The sequence below is a fragment of the Arachis duranensis genome, chromosome 9, assembly GCF_000817695.3.
Source record: "Arachis duranensis cultivar V14167 chromosome 9, aradu.V14167.gnm2.J7QH, whole genome shotgun sequence".
Classification (NCBI taxonomy): domain Eukaryota; kingdom Viridiplantae; phylum Streptophyta; class Magnoliopsida; order Fabales; family Fabaceae; genus Arachis; species Arachis duranensis.
This window is the reverse complement of record NC_029780.3, coordinates 15,208,112-15,217,584: the sequence shown is the minus strand read 5'-3', so window position 1 is coordinate 15,217,584 and position 9,473 is coordinate 15,208,112.

The window sequence follows — 9,473 nt, the reverse complement described above, 5'->3', positions numbered from 1 at the left end:
CTCCAGGTCAGAGATTGTGATACCTGGGTAGTAGCAAGGGTTGTGGTTCGTCCCACTTGCTCCAGGTCAGAGATTGTGATGCCTGGGTAGTAGCCGCAGTAGTGGTTGTTCCACTGGCTCCAGGTTGAGCTGTTAAACACCCGCCTAGGTAGTAGCTGTAGTAGTGGTTGTTCCACTGGCTCTGGGTTGAGCGGGTAGTAGCAAGGGGGTTGTAGCTCAAACCTACTTGCTCCGCAAGGGGTGTTTCTGTCCATGGTTAGCTATCAGGACGTGTCGGGTTGGCTATATAACCGACAGATGATATCATCAGCCATAGGGCAGGCATACATCATTTGCATATGTTTGAATTATTTGGGTTTGCCTATTTGTTTTGGATTTCTACATCATATATGCTATGTTACCTGATTACGTGCTACTTGTTCTACTTGTACCTTATTTGTGTATTACTTGTCTGTATTGCTTGTGTTTGTACAACTGAGAGATCCCTCATGTTGGGGTCGGTGGATGTTGGTGGCTGTTCTTGATGAGATGAATTGATAATGCGATTGCATGATGATGATGATTTTTGAATGAGATAATTTGAGTCCCCTGGGTAGACGCAGTGATGTGATTTCACTAGCTCCAGACGAGGGTATGATATATTGATATAGAGTTGCTGAGACAGAACAACTGGTGATGGTTTTGCTTATGATTCTGAGTCTGATTCGTGTAAGAATCAGCGAGTTGGGAAACATGTGTAACATGAACTAGATTTAGTATCCCCTTACGACAGATGCATATTCATGGATTAGTGAGAATCTAGGCTGGATACTTGGAGAAAAGGAGTTTAGGATGCTTAGTGAGTTTTTATTGCAGTGCATTGTATTTATTTGGCACTTTTACCCGCGACTCGTGGCTATTTACTTATGTTATATATATCTATCTGTTATCTATCTCTTAATCTCCTTTATGCCTTGTCCATATATCGCCTTCGGCTTCACGTTTTATCTTTTCGTTGTCGAATCGTGAGCGATACGTCTTCGCGATTTTATTTCTACTCTTTTCAGGCTTCTCGATTAATACTCTTTTCGAAATTACCTATGTTTATATATTAAAAATCCACCTGAGACTTGTACCACCGTAATATCATTGACTTATGACTCGAGCATAAGGATTTGAATATTAGGGTGTTACAGTAGGGACTAAATTACAAATTTTAATTCTCTTTAGGGACTCAATTATAAACTTTTAAAGTGTAGGGACTAATTTACAATTTCACTGAAAGTGTAGGGACTAACTGTGTAATTTAACCAAGAACATATTATCAATTATTTGGATTATCCTATTTATGTAAGTTGGTAAATTTTAATTTTTTTCTGTATTTAAAGTTTATTTTTTATGTATTTATATTTTTTATGTATATATATTTTGTAATGAGAATATTATTATGTGTATTTTATAAATATTTTAATAATATAATAATAGCTTTTATAAAATAAACGTTAATAATAATAAGAATATGTGTAATTTTTTAATAATTTTTTTTAATTTTTGTTAGTATGAATATATTAAGAATAAAAAATATTTTGACTTTTTAAACATAAATATGTTGCGTATATTAATAAATAAATATTATAATAAATTAAATATGTAAAATGTATAAAACATATATTGTTATTAAAAAATTAAAAAAATAAATAATTTGATACATAAAGATTATTAAATAATACGTGATAAATGTTATTAAATATTGTTATAGCAAAATTTTTTTTCGTAAGGATTAAATATTTTATTTGATAAATAAATAAAGAAATTAATTTTTTAATAAATAAATAAATAAATAGATAAGCTATGTTAAATATTTTAATAAATAAGATATTAAAATAAATATGTGATGAATGTTTATTAAAATATTTATAAGGATTATTATTTAATTAATGTAACATATATCTTTGTTGATGCAGCTTAACAGGAATTTGTTGGTGCGTAAACTGGATCCGCCACAGACGTGAAATCCGATGGTGGAGAACTACTTACATGCCACGGGATTCTATCACGTCTCTAGAATTGGAGTCATAAGAGGATTTCACCTCATGTTAGCTGCTCTGGTTGAAAGGTGGAGGCCAGAAACCCACACCTTTGTATTGCCGGTCAGTGAGGTTACAGTGACATTAGAGGATGTCGCTCATATATTCGGCCTACCCATTGATGGAGAGCCTGTCAGTGGATGGACAGATAGTAGTGGCGACTTCCTTCAAATTCAGAGCATAGCGATATTTGGTCGTGAGCCATCAATCAGTCATTCTTCGAAGTCCTATATAAAGCTGGGTTGGGTTCGACGTATCAGAGACATAAAGCCGTTAGACACTGAGGAATCTATCAGAAGATACGTCAGATGTCAGATCTTGTGTTTGTTAGGGTCGACCCTATTCACGGACAAGTCAACCGTATATGCCCATGCGAAATATCTACCATTGCTTCGCGATTTCAAGTGGATCCATACTTATAGTTGGGGGCAGCATGTCTCGCACATCTTTACAGAGCACTATGCCGTGCATCACAATATGATACAAAGGAGTTGGATGGCCCTCTGAACTTGTTGTTTGTTTGGACATGGGAGCGAATGCCGTGTCTTGCTCCCGTACCGAGACAAACCCTTCCACCAGCCGAGATACCAGTTGCCAGGAGGTAATAAGTCTTATTTTAGTCATGTGTTATATTCATGATGCATGTTTGACTTATGGTGAGTTATTTAAATATTTTCAATTAATAATGTTTCAGGTGGAGTCATTCGGAACGGACCACAGCGTGGTTATCGAAGACCGTAGACACATTCAAGCATGATATAGACTACATGCAGGAGGTAAATAATTATGGTTCTTCTTATCCATTTTTCCAACCATTATTGTTAGGGTTCTAATATACCAATAATACTGTGGCAGTTTGAGTGGCAGCCGTACGATGGATTGATCGTCCCAGACGAGTTGCATCCTCATCTTGAGGTGTGTAACATCGTTGCTCCATTGTTGTCGTTCGAGTGTGTCGAGTGGTACCCTACGGACGAGTGATGCATCAGTTTGGATATATACAACCTCCTCTGCAAGCAGCAAGGGATATTCCACTTGACCAGTATTGCATCGTTCTACGCGGAGTGCAGCTTCATGACTGGACAGTTTTGCATGGGCCTTGGATAGCGGAGTGGGCCAACAGGCGACACAGTCGATTGCGAGATCTGCACCCCGTTCCGACCAGGGATTTTTTTTCCGACGGTTGAGTACCGGAATTGGTACGTACGCTCCTACGAACATCTGTTGAGATTGACGGGGTACGCTCCTCATCATACATAGCCACCTGCCCTACAGCCACTACCCTTCAGCCACCTCAGCATGCAGTGTTTGAGCCATTTCCTTATTATATACCACAGCCACCAGCCTACAGTCATGGTAGCCATCACACTCAGGACAGCCACCACTCTCATCACAGCTACTACTCTCAGGGCAGCCACCATTCTCAGCACTCTCAGCACAGTGACAAGGGTCAGTCCGGCCAGCATCATGATCCCATAGTTACTGTTACTTTCGGTCATGATTGGTTTGACTTCTCCAGTGACGGACACGGAGATCAGCAACTACAACATTGGACCAACGCTGGTTTGGGTGGCTGGTCAGATTTTAGTGGTATCCCTTCACCGTCAGTGTCGGCTGATCCACATAGGGCATTAGTAGATATGGCCCATGGTTTGCGGGGTCGTACTTCCGACCACACGTTTGGGAGTGCGTCATGTGATAGTAGTTTTATCCAGCGCTAGCGGGTATACGCAGTTGTTGACACGTTCAACCCCGGTCGATCTGCTCTAGCAGAGGCAGGCGGGTCGGCCGCTTTAACAGATGCAGGTGGGTCGGCCGCTTCTACAGAGGCAGGTGGTTCGGGACCTCCGGGGGTGAATGACTCAGTTCGAGGTCACCCATATGACCTATGGACGGAGCGAAATTCACCTGATAGGTATACTCCATCGCGGTTCGATCTGGGCACTATGGGTAAGGGACTGAACTACTTAGTTGGAAAGAAGTGAGCTTCGGTTTAGGTTTTTTATATTTTATTTTCAGAATTAAGTTAATGTAAATCGTGTTTAATGTTTGGTTTGTTAACTTATGTAATCCGTAGTTCTTTTTTTGTATATTTACTTAAGGAAATCAGTTAATGACAATATCAAGCGGACATTAAAATATCAATGGATAGACTTCAATTGAAAAATACAAACACGTCTAATTTCAAAAGCATCAACTGACAAAATGCAAATTAAAAAATACAAACATGACCGTATTAAACTACGAACCAGCACCACTCGGTCCATCACGCTGAGGACACCTACTCCGACTATGACCCTGATCACCACAGAGACGGCATATCCGAGGACCACGCATGTCGTGTGAGTCCATTTCATTCAAGTATTGGGTCAGTTTGGGCCTGCCTTTAGACGTTCGCCTCAGGGCGGGATTAGCGACCAATGTGGGTCCCTCATAAGCAGGCCATGTCTCGGGATCACCTAATGGTGTGAACTCAAATCTATATACCTTACAAACCTCCGTCATCTTGTACACATCATGTACATACAACTGCCAATTGAGACGTTGGTTAGCACAGCAAGCAATAGCATGGTGACATGGTAGTCGTTCAACCTGAAAGTGCCCACAGTCACACGTCCGTCGCGCAAGATCAACAACTAACACCTTTTCAGTAGTCATTTCGCGCACCTATACACCTCATTTCCCAGCCTATTTCATATTTGCTTCTATCCGCTGTTGCGCAAATACGGAGTACGTAAATCCAGCACGCTTGCATTCGTGAGTCTCGGCACTCTTCCGCGTAAAAAATTTATTTAACCTATAATATGTTGCTCGAACCAGCGCCAACACAGGTAGATTACGGGCACCCTTCAACACTGAGTTAATGCACTCGATAAGGTTCATTGTCTTATGGCCCCATCGATGTCCCTCGTCGAATGCCAATACCCAATGTCTGAGTCCAAGGGCATCGCACCACTTAGCATATGCCTCGGCTCGCTCTTCCAACCTCTTATAGTTGATATTGTACTCCTCCACCGTTCTTGAATACCCTATGTTGACAACAAGCTTTTGCAAGTGAGGAACTTTGAATGCCCTTAAGAAGTTACTGCCGATGTGTCTTATACAAAACATCCACCATGCTCTTGGAGGTTGCCAGTCACCACCGGAACGATTAACTGCTGCCCGTATTGACTCATGCCGGTCTGAGATCATACCCACACCATCTTTTCTAACAACATACATTCGCAGATTCCTGAAAAAAAAGTGCCATGCATCAGCTGTCTCCCCTTCCACCAAGGCAAAGGTGATAGGCACAATGTTTTGGTTCCCATCTTGTGAAACAGCGACTAGAAGTGTACCTTTGTATTTTTCGTATAGGTGTGTGTTGTCAACCTGAACCAGGGGCTTGCAATGCCTGAATGCCCTAATGCATGGATTGAAGCTCCAAATTACACGATGAAGTATTTTTACACCTTGCACCTCGTCATTCCCGTTGTACAGTGGTCATGTTTCTATTTGGACAACTGAACCAGGCATCTTCTGCACCATGACCGAGAGCCACCATGGTATCAAACTGTATTAGACCACCAAAAACTACAACCGGATTCCAGTACAAAATTTTGCTCACTATCATTAACGTACCATTCTCCATGCTTTGACAGAGGCTGTTCTGCAGCTCCATTAACGTCATCGTGCATGGAACCACAAACAAAAATAGATTCTAGGACACAAACCTCACTCCCTCATGAGTATTATGTATTATCTCACCGTTGTGATACACCACCAAATTTGCGGTGCCCTCCATTACATTAACAACAGCCTCAAAGAACACTCACAACACACTCAAATCTTACTCAGTATGCAAAACACTATCGAGCTCTGCCTTATATAGAGAGAGGTGCACTTAATACGCCCCCACGTGCTGCTTGGCTCAGCCAATCACGATTTGACACGTGTCAGAATGCCCCTTGCCTGCTGACTCAACACGCCCCACGTGTTTCATATACGTCAGCACGCCCCCTGCGTGCTGCCCCTCCAAGCCAACCCGCCTTTGCCACGTCAGCATGCCCTCTACGTGTTGACTAAGCATGCCCCCTGCGTGTTGCCTAGTTGGCTGAACCACACCATGCCACCTACCTTCCACGCCCCCACGTGATTCAGGCACCACGCCCCCTGTGTGTTGTGCCTTCATCTGACATGTCCACCTGTGTGTAATACACACAGTATCTCCATTTTCAGCCAATACACCACAATATTTTTCATATCTAAATTATTCAGTCACACATTATATATAACTATTTTTTAAAAAAAAAAGTTAAAAATACAGTGGAAGTAAGTACCCCTCGTTATTATTACTGGGTCCGTGCCTGATTATAGTTTCAGTTCCTAACTAACCATCCTAGACACCACTTGCTCATTGTCCTTAATACTCCCTCACGTTGGTGAGTTTTTATTTCCGACCTAAGCTTGGACTTAAACCTATCAAGTAATAATTATACTATGTGTATATTAAAATTAGCTACTAAAATTAATTATTAGTATAAAATATATATTAAAATATAAATACATATTAAAAATAAATTAACACGTGTATTTATATATAAATATATTAGTGACTATTTTTAGTATCTAATTTTAATATACAAATAGTATTTTCTATCGAATAAAGTGATGGAGAGTAGTTTAGTTAGTCCCAAATGAAATGTAAGTCTGTTTCCAAGTGTTTGGAGCTGTGTAACACTAGAATGTCAGTCAAGTGTCATGTGCTCAGATTATCACAATAACTCATTGGACGAATACTAAAGAACTTGTAACTTTTTCAACAATTGCTGAATTGACATAATCTTTTCCTGCGCAATGATTTGATTTGAACATTCAAATCTATATTTTTGAACACTTAATTTTCAATGTCCAACTTCATTGTTTACAAACATTCAGATTTTTTAGTTTTGCATATGCATCCAAAATCACAAATACAAATTTATCATTATACAACAAAAAAAATAAGAGAAATGTATAGACAATTTGTATGCAATAATAGTAGTAGACTCAAATGGAAGCGAGGGGAAAGGAAGCCAGGATGAGCTTCCTCTACAGGTGTAGCGATTGTTGAGTTTCTTACGTCGAAGATGTAGTGTCAGGGATAGAAATTTATTATCTATATATTATACATTACTAATTTTATAATCAAAATATATCATGTATTATTTTTTATTATAATTAAAATTAAATATTTTTTTTTTAAATTAAAAAGTTTTATTTATTTTTTTATTAATTTTACAACTAAAATATGTTACATGTCATTCTCTCATTACAATTAAAATTAAATCTTTATCTCCAAAATTGAAGAGTTCTTCTCTCCTTTCCACTAATTTTACAACCAAAATGTGTCATATGTGAATCTTTTATTGTGATTGAAATTAAATATTTCTCTCCAAAATTAAAAAATTCTCCCCTCCTCCCTCTTTATTTATCTATCTCTCTTATTCTTTTAACCACTCTATCTCTTTTATATATCATTATCAATATCAATGACTAATTACAAATTTGACATTCAAAATGTATAACATGACATTCTTTAATTACATTGAAATTGAAATTAAAATTGAAATATAGCTATATTATATATATATGGTGAGTTCTACCATGTAGAATAAAGATTCTTTCTACACCTATAGAAAGACACATGTCAACATTAGAAGAGGGTAAGGAACTATGCACGCAAAACTAGACAGCATATTCTACAAAGTTGGGTCCCACTAATTTATAGGTTTGCAGTTTGGTTAGTCCTACAATAAAATGTTCTATGTACTAAGTAGATGCTGATCCATATTAATTACCATATTAATTATTCAATTGTATTTATCAATTTATTTATGTATTTTTTTCTTAATAGGTGTAGATATTTATTATATATTTTTTAAGTCATAAAAAAAGGAATATTTTGAAAAAGCCATTAAAAAAATACAAGAATAATACGACAGATTTAATGCACATTCACATGCATATTAGTTATTGAATAGCCCTTGTTAATTTTTATTAGATCAAAATCACTTAAATATTTTCAACACTCAACATAAATGTATCTTAAATTCAACAAAAATATGAAACTTATACCTATTCGGCTATTCCTTTCACAAAATTAAAAATTAAAAATTAAAAGTAACAAATGCCTCCTAAACAAGGAGTAAATAAAATAGGAACTTATCACAGTTATGCTTTCATGTACTTGTAGATAAATTTAAATCATCGAACATCAAAATTTAAATAACTTAATGCATTTAAATTATAATTTTTTAAATATAAATGTCATGGGAATGTAAATTTTTTTTATTTTTTTTGTAGATGACAAAATAAAAATATGTATTTTCTGTCATAGTCCTATAAACAGTGACGAATCCATAAAACTTTAAGAGCGAGGACAAAAATATATATCTTAAAATAAATTTTGTTGAACATTATTAATTGTATTAAAAATATAATAGAGATATAAAATTTAAAAAGAGTTAGTAAACACTTTTATTTTTAAAATACTATTTATTATATATAATTTATAAAAAATATTTTTTTATTTCTAAAATTTAAACTTAAAACATGTCTGTTTTCACTAACTCTTTTTAAATTTTATATCTCTATTATATTTTTAATATAATTAACAATGTTTAACAAAATTTATTTTAAGATATATATTTTTGCCCTCGCTCTTAAAATTTTCTGGGTCTGTCAATGTTTGCAGGACTATAACAGAAAATGCATACTTTTATTTTGTTATGTACAAAAAAAATAAAAAAGAATTTACATTCCCATGACATTCATATTTAAAACAAATCATAATTTAAATGCATTAAGTTATTTAAATTTTGATGTTTGATGATTTAAATTTATCTACAAGTACATGAAAGCATGACTATAATAAGTTTCTATTTTACTCCTTACTTAGGAGGTATTTGTTACTTTTAATTTTTAATTTTGTGAAAGGAATAGTCGAATAGGTATAAGCTTCATATTTTTGTTGAATTTAAGATATATTTATGTTGAGTGTTGAAAATATTTAAATGATTTTGATCTAATAAAAATTAATAAGGGCTATTCAATAAATTAATATGTATGTGAATGTGTATTGAATTTGCGTATTATTCTTGTATTTTTTTAATAGCTTTTTTAAAATATTTTTTTATGACTTAAAAAAGATATAATAAATATCTACACCTACTAAAAAAAATACATAAATAAATTGATAAAATACAATTGAATAATTAATATGGTAATTAATATGGATAGCATCTACTTAGCACATAGAACATTTTATTGTAGGACTAACTAAACTGCAAACCTATAAATTAGTGGGACCCAACTTTGTAGAATATGCTGTCTAGTTTTGCGTGCATAGTTCCTTACCCTCTTCTAATGTCGACATGTGTCTTTCTA